The sequence below is a fragment of the Dermacentor silvarum genome, chromosome 7 (genome assembly GCF_013339745.2).
Source record: "Dermacentor silvarum isolate Dsil-2018 chromosome 7, BIME_Dsil_1.4, whole genome shotgun sequence".
Taxonomy (NCBI): domain Eukaryota; kingdom Metazoa; phylum Arthropoda; class Arachnida; order Ixodida; family Ixodidae; genus Dermacentor; species Dermacentor silvarum.
In genome coordinates, this window is record NC_051160.1 from 100,018,751 (window position 1) to 100,031,762 (window position 13,012).

The following is a 13,012-nucleotide window of genomic DNA, read 5'->3' on the forward strand; positions in this document are numbered from 1 at the left end:
TTTCTGTGAGCGGCAATCTGCCAAGGTTTTTATTTTTATTGGCTTTGCTTGAAGACCGCTTGCTCATTTTAATGTCGTCCAAGAGATGAGAAAATCTTATAGCTTACATAGTTGAGGGTGTATGTCCCGCGAAGCTTCTCACTTTGATATTGCTCCAAAAGGATCAGACGCGGGCACACAGATGCAAGCCATCGCCGTTACTCCTGGGCAATATAACTGAAGCTGTGAATTTGGCAGCAAAGCTTACTATACAACCATCCCACGGTTTCGCCTGGGTTGGTCGATAGGTTGCAGATAGGGGTTCTCGATGCGTGAATAAAACCTCACTACTAAAAGAAACGCGCGTCCGGCAGTTAGGTTCGAACCTCGGCCTGCCAGTACCACAACCTGAAACTGTAACCATAATTGTACGAACTTTTTTTTCGTTATTGCGTGCAAATGTCAGCAATGTCGATTGAGCAATTTTCACATTACCTTCAGACACACACGCGAAGATCAAACGCATACATGCTACACAGTCCAATGAAGGTTAACAATCGGGAAAACAAAGAAAAACGTCGAGATGCGAGAGCCCCTCCGGAACGGAATGAAATGGTTCGACCTCACTAAGCATTTGAGCAGCATCTTCTCTAAAGACATAAATTGTTGATCATGTGGCCTAAAGATAATGATTAATGTCCTAATAATATGAAATAATCATGTGTTGTATTATTGAGTATTTTTTTACAAGGGGAAGCGGATACCGCAAAATGTGAGAAGTTCTGTTTTCATAGTCGTTACTAAAGTAGCCCAAAAAATAATACGCCACGACCAAGAATAAAACAGTGCAATATTGTCTCGGTGTGGTTGCAAAGCATGCAATTTGAATTCCGGGGCACACGTACGCCTTTTTCCAAGAAGCAGTTTTTTTACATACAAGGCGGAAGTGTGCAGCTCACACGTATACCTGTGAGCTGCACACACACCAGCTAGCAGTTTCAGATGGTCACCATGTGTTAATTAGCATGATGGCTTCCAAACTATGGCACTCAGCCACAACGGGCGTTTGACCAAGGAACGGTTGGAAATAATGCCACCGAATCGCAGGGGGATGAGGATGAATTATGATTTCCTACTATGGCACATACCTACAACGGGCGATCAGCCAAGAAGCATACCCACGTTTCGATTATTACAATGATTTCCATATTATAGCACATACCCACAACAGGAGATCGGCGAAGAAGCGTGGCAGCATGTTGATCATGATGATGATTTTTCTACTATGGCACATACACCGGGGGATGGGCCACGAAGGGAGGCGGGACGTATCGTGCCACCAATTAGCTCTTTGATATGATCACTGCATGTTGATTACTGTTGTATCGGTGCAATTATCAAGTGTTGCTACTTTGTTAGGGTGCATCGCGTATCGTATGTCTGCGGTCAAGGTTCACGTGTGCTATTCTATCGCTAGCCAATGACATGCCTCGATTACACTTCGGCTCCCTTGATAAGGCGAAGCCACTGAATCGTTTCTGTCTATCGTGTTCATGTTGCTGTCCGTATAAGTTATTTACCCATGGCGTCTCTGTCCAACATGGCGACGAAAATGGAATCATTCGTGCAGAGGCAATGATCGAGACTGCAGAAACGACAACGCCACGGCAAATGTGGACACCAATGATGACCACCACCCCGGGATCTTTGGCTCAGTTCTGCCCAGACTCTTGCAATAGCGACGTCTACCTGAAAAATTTTCCACTTGTATGCAACCACCAACAGAATAGACGCATGTAGGTACTTGCAAGTCTTAACAATCCTGGGTGAAAAGGCTTACGTGACTCTGCGTAGCCTGCTGCTGCCAAAAAAAATGGAGGTCGAGGGCGAAGAGGCTACAGACGCTCTGCGAAAACACTATGCTCCAAAATGGTCAGTGGTTACCGAACAGCATCACTTTTACCAGCTAAAGCAAGAGCCACACGTAAGCCTGAAACAGTTCATGATTCATCTTCGAGCTTTTTGAAAGAAGCGCTCTGGGATCGGCTGATCGCTGCAATTCATACGGATTCGATTCGATGCTGTCTTTTTGCCCTGTCAGACGACGAAGTCACCTGGGAGTGAGTCTGCCAAATTCCACAGCTTCGGAAACGGCTCAGAAAGACACACGAAAAATGCTACCGGAGGGGTCAATCGCCAGTCCTGTCGACGTTTACTGGCATCGTGAATCCACCAAGCAAGGCAGGCGACACGCGACGAAGAAGACCGCTAGTGACGAGCAGCGTGCACCCCAGGAAGGTCCAAGGAAGCAACGTGCGAAAGGCTCTGTTCGTGCCTCTCACAGATGTGGCGGACTGCATGCGCCAATGATTGGCCCTTTTCTCCGAGGAACGTGCTGGGAATGCTCGAAGCCAGGTCATGTAGCAAAACTGTGCAAAACAAAGGTCATGCAGAAGGTCATGCAAACAGTTCAGCCGAACTTTCCGGCAACCGATTCGTATACAGTTGGTACGACGAACAGCTTTCATAGCTCTCCGCCTATTGTGTTTAAAGTAAAAGTAAACGCTAAGGATACTCATATGGAATTAGACACGGGAGCCGCTGTTACCAAAATGTCTGAAAGGGACTTCGATGAACACATTCCTATCTACCCATGTTCCGAAGACGACGTGCGTCTAGGAGTTCAGAATGGCACTGCACTCAAAGAGAAGTGTAGCGAACGCCAATGTTTCTAGCAGAACCGATGCTACAATCTACCTCTGATAATTGCAAAGCAAGAAATTAAAGCTGGCATGCCGACTCCTTTAGGTCGCGATTGAATAACGACACTAAACGTTGACCTGCACAATGCTGTGCAGCAGTTGCAACGTGACGTGGATAACCTACAGGATGGCAGGCAGATTGTAGCAATGGAAGCCGAGAAGAGGTTAAAGCAGCTGTACGGTGATGAGTCAGGCTATGGTTCTATTCAAGAATTCATTGGTAGCATTCAAATGAAAAGCGATGCTCAGCCAATTATTTGTAAGTCGAGAACAGTACCATAGGTTTTCCGCGAACAAGCGAACAATGAATTGCGTGACCTTGAGAAAGCTGGTGTGGTATACAGAGCCAGGTATAGTACTTGGACTACACCGCTAGTGATCGTGCCAAAGAAAACAGGAGAACAGATTAGGGTATGTGGGAATTGCAGACGCATGGTCGATCGGGGTATTGAACTCGACCACTATCCGCTGCCCCTGATAGAGGACATATTCGCGTCACTGGTGGGAGGAACCGTGTTCACATTGCTGGATTTGTCAAATGCGTACCTGCAACTTCAGCTGGGCGAGCAGGCACAGGAACTGCTCAAGGTAAATATGCACCTGGGACTTCTCATGTTCAGGCGGTTGCCGTATGGAGCGCAAGCACACCCGCAATCTTTCAGGCCTAATGGACCAGGTCTCACGAAACATCCTTGGGACTGCTCGTTACCTGGACGATGTGCTAACAGCACGTAAAAAGCTGACAGAGTACTATCACCGTTCCGAGCAAGTGTTACAAGCACTTAGCAAGAACGGAATTTGTTAAATGCAGGAAATCGCAAAATTTTCCAAGAAAATATTTGTTGCTTGGAATACGAACTAGACAAGCAATGCGCGCACGCAACAGCGGATAAAGTAAAGGCGATCCGAGAAGCGCCAAAACCAAGTAACGTTACTCAGCTAAAGGCATTTTTGGGCCTAGTAAACTGCTACGCCAAATTCCTGCCGGACCTAGCAAACGTGCTAGAACCTCTCCACCACTTGTTGCGCAAGGGTAGCACATGGAAATGGTCGAGCCAGTGTGACGCATGTTTCAGTCGCTGTAAGAATTTGATCAGTGAAGACATGGTCTTGGAACTGTACGATGTGAGAAAGGAAATACAGCTGACATGTGACGCATTTGCTTATGGTTTAGGCGCAATGCTGTCGCATGTGCTGCAGGGCGCTGTGCAACCAATTTAGTTCGCATCACGAACAATGACTCCTGCTTAGTGTAACTATGCTCAGTTGGAAAAAGAAGCTCTTGCAGCTGCTTATGGAGTAAAGAATTTTCAGCAATATCTGTACGGGCGCAGTTTCAATGTGATCACTGATCCCTTGTCCCTCACTGCCATTTTTAAGGCAAAGCATCACACAAATGCTGTAACTGTGGCTCCTGTGCATCGCTGGGGAATTCATCTTGCTAACTACAGCTATCGCATTTTGTACAGATAAGGAACAAAGATAGCAAATGCAGACGGCTTGTCACGCCTTGCATTGCTGGAAGCCAGTAACGAGGCAGAAGAAATCTTATTTTTCGCCTGTCAATAAACTTCCCATAACTGCGAAAGATATCGAGCGTGAAATTTTGAAAGATCTAGTTCTGAGCGCTGTTCGTGCAAAGGTATGGCACGGATTGCTGCATACTGTTGACGTTCTTTATCAGCCTTTCTTCGTGAGACGATTTGAATTTTCAGTGGATTGCGGGTGTGTGGTGTGGAACAACAGAGTTGTGATACCACAGGCCCTTCAAAGTGAAGTTATGTTTTTGTTGCGTAAGCAACACATTGGTATCCCAAAGATGAAAGCACTTGCAAGGTCAAATGTTTCGTGGCCACAGATAGACAACTGCCTGGAACAAAGTGTGAAGCAGTGTGAAATTTGTCGCTGCACAAAATACGTGGGCCCACTAGCATGCACCGCTTTCATCTTGGAAGCGGTGCACAATGTTGTGTCTGGCGGTCCCTCGGGACAAAGGAGGCCGGCGCCGACTCAGACGCGCCAACCTGGCGCCCTTTCTCGCGGCCGAGAATTGTCACCTGGGACTGAGGGATTAGCAGTTGGTCTCCGGGCTACCTCATGCGTGGCTAAACGGCAGCGTCGCCCCTTGGTGCGGTCCCGTGAATTACCAGCGCCGCCCGAACCACGACGACGCTACGCCGACTGCTGCCTTTCGAGACAGCCACCGCCCTACCTGGTTCCGCGAACTGACCACTATGGAGAGGCGAATCTTGAAAGGGGCCCGCGTCTGGCAATCCCGGGGGAACGACATCAACGTTCGGTTCCCAAGGTGTCAACCGCTGCCTGTGTTCGGGGGCGACCTAACAAGATTGGAGGCGGAGCCCGGCGGAAATCGCCATTCGCAACAGTGGCTGGCAGCTTATGGGATCGGCCGGCGTTGGTTACATCGGTGTGGTGAGTGCTACGTGTTTGCTTCTCTTTTCGCCAGACTCATTAGCGCAGGTTACTAAGTCGGTAATGATGATTTGGTGTCGTTAGTGATTTCATCTCGCAGACCAAGAATATAGTGTCTCGTGGGCTAAGTTACTAAGGGGAAGAAACACAGGGTGCACTGTAAATACGGATAAGTTTGAAATCCAGGAACTCCTCAAAAGTTGTGAGCCGATGGGCATTTTGGTTGTCCCTGCGGTAGGCAAAAGTCAACAATTGGAGCTTTTACAGAATGAGGAAGTGAGTTGGGAGAAGGCCGGAGAGGCCAGGAAAATTGTTTCGCAAGCGAAGAGAGGGAATTCTGCGATCTCCCGATGTGGTAGCGATAAGGACGGGCTTAGGGCCTGAGTTTGCGCTTCATGTCGCCAGAACTCTCTAGTACAAGTAGCTAGTTGCTAGGAGAGTAACTGTGTGTTTTCTGGCGGGCACCATTTTGGGAAATTCACCTTCTTTAAATAGCGAATTTTAGGAAGGGTGAATTTTGAAGGCAAACAAGATCGCTATGGAGAAATTCAGAGTGCAGGACCTCCTTCTCATTTGCAAGGAGTTAGGCATTTCGGTCGACTCCGCAAAAACGAAAGAAGCGGTTCTCGACGTCATGAAGGTAGAAGAGGTGACGGTCGAGGAAGCTGATGAGGCTTGGGAGACAATTGAGGAAAGAAAGCAAAAGGCAGAGGAGTGCAGGAGGCGCGAGCTTGAAGCTGTAGAGAAGCGCGAGAGGCGCGAGCGTGAAGAAACAGAAAGGCGCAGGCACGATGCCGAAATTCGCGAAAGGCGCGAGCAGGAGGCAGCGCAACGGCACGCTCTTAAGATGAAAGAGCTTGAACGGGAAGATCAGATGCTCAGATGGCGGACAGCGCGACGCCAGCTCCACACTTTCGAGACAGACGAGGGTATTGTTAATTTCCTCGCCGGTTTTGAACGAGTGTGTGAGAAAGAGGGTGTCAGCCGGGACTCGTGGGCCGAGCGATTAGGAGCACTTCTCCCGTTTAGCGTCGGCGCGTGTTTCATGCATTGCTTGTCCGAGGAGAAAGCGCGCGACTACGACAGGGCTAAGAGGGCTTTGTTCAGGCGCTTTGGTGTAGCATGGCAGGCCGACTTCGAAGGCCCAAAAGACAATGAAAAAGGCGAGCCTGTTGAAGATAACATTAGCACTGAGAGGACTAGTGTAGAAAGCTTTCGAAAAGGTTGTGATGCAAATGGCACACACACAAAGCGAAGAGAGCGGCGGATTTCCCGCACCAGAAACGGAAGGCCCTTTAGGCCAAGTGTGTACGGCGGTGGCAATTTCGGCCAGCCTGCCAGACAAGGTCACGCATTGCTTCTCGAATAGGTCGGAGCAAATGCTGAGGGAACCGGGAAAATCCATCTCCAGCAAGGGAGCTTTCAGGGCAAAAGCACGTGAGGAGACTCAGAGACTGATAGGCTTATTCCCTATTGAGCAGCGGTCACAGGACCATGGAACGATTCCAGAGGCAGCTGTAAGCAGTGATGAGTTAGACGTGTTAGTAGCTGGAAGCGAGGTGAATGCGGTCACCGAAGAGAGCGGTGGTTTTCCCGCCCTAGAACCAGGGGCCGACTTCGAAGGCCAAGATGGCAGTGACAAAGATTGTTTAGACAGCGCTGAGAGGGCTGTGGTGCACGTCGTTAACGGAAATGGTGACAAGCGCGAAGAAGCACTTGTTTCGCCGTTTAGCGAGGCTGTTTCGGAAGCAAGGGCCGACTTCGAAGGCCAGCGAGAAGTTTTGCATGCTATCGACGGCAGTGATGGAGCTAGGCCAGATGAAGATAGACTTGATGACGAGCTAACATGCTCAAAGATCAAATCGGGTTATGCTCTATTAGAACGGCAGTCGCACTGTGAAACCCAAAAGGGTAACGAAATTTCAAGTGCGTGTGCCGATGCCGCAGGCTCTGCGAAGCATGCCAAACGAAAAAGGCGTAAGCGCAGGACGAGAAAGGCGAACGCGGTCGAGGCGCTTAGAGTCAAACTTGCGAAGCGCCAAGGCGACATTAGTAGATGCGCTAAGGTCACGATCCAGCCAGAGACGGCGAAAAAGCGACGGAGGGTAAACCCCAAGCTTAGGCGTTTGCTAAGATCGGGGATCGGCGTGACACACGTCGCGAAACGGAGAGTTTCCCGAAGACTCAGGCGTAGTGCCCGTCGCCTGACCGCAACGCGTAAAGTGCACTGTAGCCAGAGGGATGGTAACTGTCGCCTAACCGCCACGCGTACAGCGCATTGTAAGCATAGGGACAAAGGGAAGCGTCCTGCAGTAGGCTGTTACAATGGCCGATCACTGGCGGGGGAAAAGAAGAGGGTCTGCCTCGCAGATAATGGGACAGTGCGCGCACGGGTCGGTCAATGCATCCCCCTCCCAGCACTTGGAAGCGGCTGTCCTAAAGTCGCCGCTACAAGGTGTGTCAGGCAAATCAGCGGCTTTTGCCTTCTTCGCGACAGCACCTTGCGAAATCCCCGGAATGCGCGACCCCCTCGAGTGCGTTTGAAAGAAAGGGGGTGCGTTTGCGGCCCGAAAATAGAGAAAACAGGAAGACGGGTAGGATTTTTCTTCTTTTGTATTCTGTCTGCCCGAGATTAGTTGAGTTTTGATAGTTTGGCAGGCGTAAAGAATGCCGCAGTTTTCTAGTATGTTGTTAACCTTTTCGGCTCAGGTTAGACCTACGATTTAAAGGGGAGTGTGTACGCGGCGACAGATAAAGAATTTAATTGCAAACCAGGTGTCAGCCATAGACTTAGTGTCAAGGTTGCAATAATTTAGAAGGTCACGCGCAGGTTGCGCAAGTTGATGACCTGCGCTTTTGCGCGAGTTAATGACGCGCCGTGTTTTGTTTGGCATTTTCTTTCAGGGCACGTTTTGTAGTTTGCGTTCATTGTCTTTCATTTCTTTGGGAATATGTTGTGAGCGACTTTTATGTCTTGGGAACCGTTGGTTAAGATAGGGCCATCTGCTCAGATCGAGCTTAGCATTAAAGCAGCACAATTTCGAAGTGCGATAGGGCAAATGCAGAATAAGTCAGGCCTTGTGAGCCAATTTGGGCACGTGGTAGATGGTTTTCCTATTTGTTGATTCGGCATTTTCAGCATTATGTAATGATTATGTAGCTCTTTTGTGCTAAGTGTTACAGAATGCGAATTAGTGAAGGCCAGTTCTCCCTTCGCCTTCCTGATATGTGGAAGCTCTAATTCATAATTACTTAGCTTCATTACATTAACCCAGATGGTGTCTGTTTCCGAAGACACATCATCGGAAGTTTTTTGGTACTTGTCCGGATCAACGAGCACCTTGTGTTTCAGGGTTTTCTTTAGATAGGGGGCAGTCAGATTTTTGGAATTGGTAAAGTCTGGCGATGAGAGTGGCTTGCAGTGGCGCTTGCAGCATTGTGTGTGGCTGACAAAGGTCGCTCCTTGGAGCTTGGAGCTTGTCATTTCTGCAGCCCAGTCTGAGCCCACCTATGAAGAGGCCTTTGGCGGGAAGATCATCATTCCTGGAAGCAGCGGCCCCATGGCTTTGAGCGAAGCAGGCATCAAACCGGCCGAGCTGCATGAAACAACTCGACCTCCCGATGCATCATCTGGCGGCGGGGGTGCTGTTGTGTCTGGCGGTCCCTCGGGACAAAGGAGGCCGGCGCCGACTCAGACGCGCCAACCTGGCGCCCTTTCTCGCGGCCGAGAATTGTCACCTGGGACTGAGGGATTAGCAGTTGGTCTCCGGGCTACCTCATGCGTGGCTAAACGGCAGCGTCGCCCCTTGGTGCGGTCCCGTGAATTACCAGCGCCGCCCGAACCACGACGACGCTACGCCGACTGCTGCCTTTCGAGACAGCCACCGCCCTACCTGGTTCCGCGAACTGACCACTATGGAGAGGCGAATCTTGAAAGGGGCCCGCGTCTGGCAATCCCGGGGGAACGACATCAACGTTCGGTTCCCAAGGTGTCAACCGCTGCCTGTGTTCGGGGGCGACCTAACAAGATTGGAGGCGGAGCCCGGCGGGAAACGACGACACATCACGTGCGGGATATGGCCACCTGATCCAAGATGCTGATTGGCTAAAAGAACTACAGTGTGTTCCCTCGTCGAGTGAAAGAGGGAAACGAAAGGGATAAAACAGGGGACTTGAGTGTTGTGAAGGATGCTTGAGGCTTGACCATGTAGAGCACGCTTGACGATGTAGAGCACGCTCGACCATGTAGAACGCTCGGAGATGTAAACGCTACCACATGCAAAGATGTTAGCACGTAGACGGCTCCAATATCATGGAGCCCATCCTGTAATATACCATGTACAGTGTATATAAAACAGTTTTGTAATCTCCCTGGATATCTCTTCCTCTTGGCACCTGGCACGGCACCATACATAGAACCCTTGATGGACACCACGGACATATCGCCATTTGCAACAACAAGCAGTTTGAAGAGGGTACCTCTAGAAATTGGTGAGAAAGAAAACAAGATGGTCGTTTTAGCACTAGATTCGTATTCCAAGTGGTTGGTAATAAGAATCATGACGTCAATGCCCGCGCAAAGCACGATCAAAACAGTAGGCTAGTTGTTCGCAAGTTATGGCCTACTGACAGAAGTAGTCACCAATAACGGGCCGCAGTTTCATGCAAAAGAGTTTGCAGAGTTTCTGTTGGCAAACGGGATTAAGCACTCGCTTACTTCGCCATATCATTTTCAGCCAAAAGGTTCGGCAAAACGTGTGGTTCAAACAATAAAGCAGTCGCTGTTGAAGCAATTGTTACAGGATTAGAGGAATAAAAGTTCGAGGTCACTGAGGCACAGAATGGAGAATTTTCTGTTCGCTTATAAAACAATGCCGCATATATTCACCGGCAAAACACCAGCTGAGCTCTTCCTGAGGAGGAAGTTGCGCACAAGGTTGTAGGTAATGAAACCAAATCTACATGATGCAATAAGTCCAAATTGAAGTACATTGTACACAGTGCAAACAAGCGGAAGAGTTCACCTAGAGTATTTTCTGCTGGGCATAGTGTGTTTGTGCATTCAGTACAGGGAGAACAAGTTTAGTGGCGACCAGGCAAGGTCGTGAGTGTGACATCGGCCATTGTGATGGGGGATGGACAGACGCGGTTTGTGCATAAGGACCATTTGCGACATTCTTATATGAAGCCTACTGTTGTTAAAGAAAAGGATGTACCTTTACTACTCGCAAGTGACCTGCTAGAAAGTGAGCGTTTCCTTGCAACCGCGTCAACCCGGCCAGTGTTGGATGGGAGTGATGGTTGTCCACTCACACGTGAAGATCAAAGCTCATCAAAGTCGAAACAGAGCGATGCTGGTTCACCTGTTCACCTGTGCTATCCAGCCGCAGTGCTCGTGATAAGCGGAAGCCAGATCGTTTGACATACGGGAGATTCTGATCTTGTCGGAGGGGAAGTATTGTATAGGTGCAATGTTTATCAAGTGTTTTTACTTTGTTGCTGTGCGCCGCGTATCTGGTGTTCGCGGTCACTGTTCACGTGTGCTATTGTATCGCTAGCCAATGACATGGCTTGATTACACTCAGGCTCTATTTATAAGGCGAGGCCACAGAAACGTTTGTCTGTGATGATCGTGTTGCTGTCCGAATAAATACTTAACCTCGCGGCGTCTCTGCATGTCCAACAATGATGGTTTGCATAATACATGGCACATACCCACAACGAAGTCTTGAACACGAAGCACGTGCATGAGTTGATGATGATAACGATGATGGTATCCACACAGGAGCAGATACCATCCAGGGAGGGTTTGGCTAATATGCTGGCGGTACGAATCGTGACGTCGCCCAGTACGTCTCTGAGATGATCGCCCCGTGTTTATGATTACAATTTTCATATCATCGCACATGTCCACAACTGGCGATTGGCAAAGCAACTGCCAGTATATTTTAAAATAAGATGTAATGAAGAAATAGAAACCACCGAAAGTTCTCTCGCAATGCGAAGCATTAGTGTGCAAGAGGCCACTGTGTGGGCCAGTTTTCTTGACACCAAAGGCGCAAGGACAAAATGGATAAATATATTGGATTCATTAACCGTTTAATAAAAGTGTCATGTTTAACTGAATCCAAGCACTGGTTTCGCACTAGAGGGGGCCACATTTTCGGTGTCTTCACCTGTATCCACCTCGGTCAGCGGCGAAAGCGGCATCCAGCGAAACATACTACACATCAGTGATTGCAATACGAGCATTGTATCTGTATTATCTTGTTTATTCCTTGCTCTTAGCTGTCTGTGACAAATTTATTTCTTTTTGCTTTCGTTTCATATGCCAAACAATGTAGAGGTGATATGTGTGAGTTAACCTAATGCATGCTCATATAGCACTCAATAGCGCCAGATGCAAGACGGTGGCCATCGACGAAGAGAGACTGAAGTTAGTTCGTTCCGTACGCTGAGTCCTGAGTGGCAACAATATTATATCTGCCAGTCGGCAGCTGGCAGTCATAGTGCTGCCAGATGACTATGACAGTTCTTCACCACGCCAGCCTTTTCATGTTCACAATCGCTTTCTCGGATTTCTCGCTATCAGCAATTTCGAAACTGTGGAGTACATGAATGCCGTGATCAATGCTTTTTCTTAATATAATATGGTACGAAGACGTGTCCGATCATGTCGCAGGCAGGAAGAGGTCGTTCGTTACATGTTATATTGAACAAACGTCATAGTACCGTTTCGTAGCCTCGGTTTTGTAATCAAAGCATATGTATGCATGTCACTCAAGCGTTTCCAGATAAATTAGCACCTACTTTGTATGTCGCGTGTGTTGAATGCACAGAACTATAAAACCAAGAGTTTATTCCACTTCGTGAAATCATTTGCGCACTAAAGGCGGAAGTGCTCCACAATCGCTGCTATCATGCGGTACTTGTTTTGCCATGAGTGCCACTACGATCCGCCGCGATATTTGACGGCATCAGAAGTAGACTGGTACATTACATATTAGATAGATAGTGCCCGCGAAAATTAGGCGGGTTATACACGTGTTCATTCGGAACGGAAGAGTTTAAATATTCATTCAAGTGGCTCTATGCTGAACAATTTCTTCATCTGTGGACGAGGTCATGGGTGTGCGTTACCAGCCAGCGAGATGGCATTTTCTTTTAGTGGCGGTATGCAATAACAATGGTTTACTGTATTTTCGGTACATATTAGAAATACTGAGTTGTCGAAAATAAATCGGAGCTGCCCACTGTGACGAACCTAATAGAGAAGTGTAAGGCAGGAATAACTATTACCAAATGGGACAACTATAATGCCAATCATATTATACACCTCTTTTTTATGTCGCGGTTTCGCCCGAAAGGCGAAGCATCGATTGCTATAGCAAACTATTGGACAGCTATACAAAGTAAGGATAGTAGGTTTATCGGACGTATAAACTTGTAAACATAGACACACTAACTGAATTAACAAGCACGGTGTCACGCGCGTACAAGCAAACATGAACGCAACTCACTCGATGACCGGGCAAACTCGCTGTCAAAATGCTGTATACTGAGTAAGCGCGGCAGCAGCAGTGAGTGAACTGACCTTTGTCCTGCCGCACATCAACGCACCGCGAAAACACAGCGCAGGGAGGAAATTTTCTGCCCCGCCACAGATCGCTTTCAAAATACAGCCGCCCGGGCGGAAGCGCGCGGCGTAGTACGAGGCCTCCCCCCTTCCTAGCCTCCGCCCGGAGCCTTGCAGACCGGCGGACGCGCGCGGTCGCTTGAGCGGCGCGGAGTAAAACGCGCCCTCCACCCCCTCCATGTCCTCCCTCCGGACGATTGCG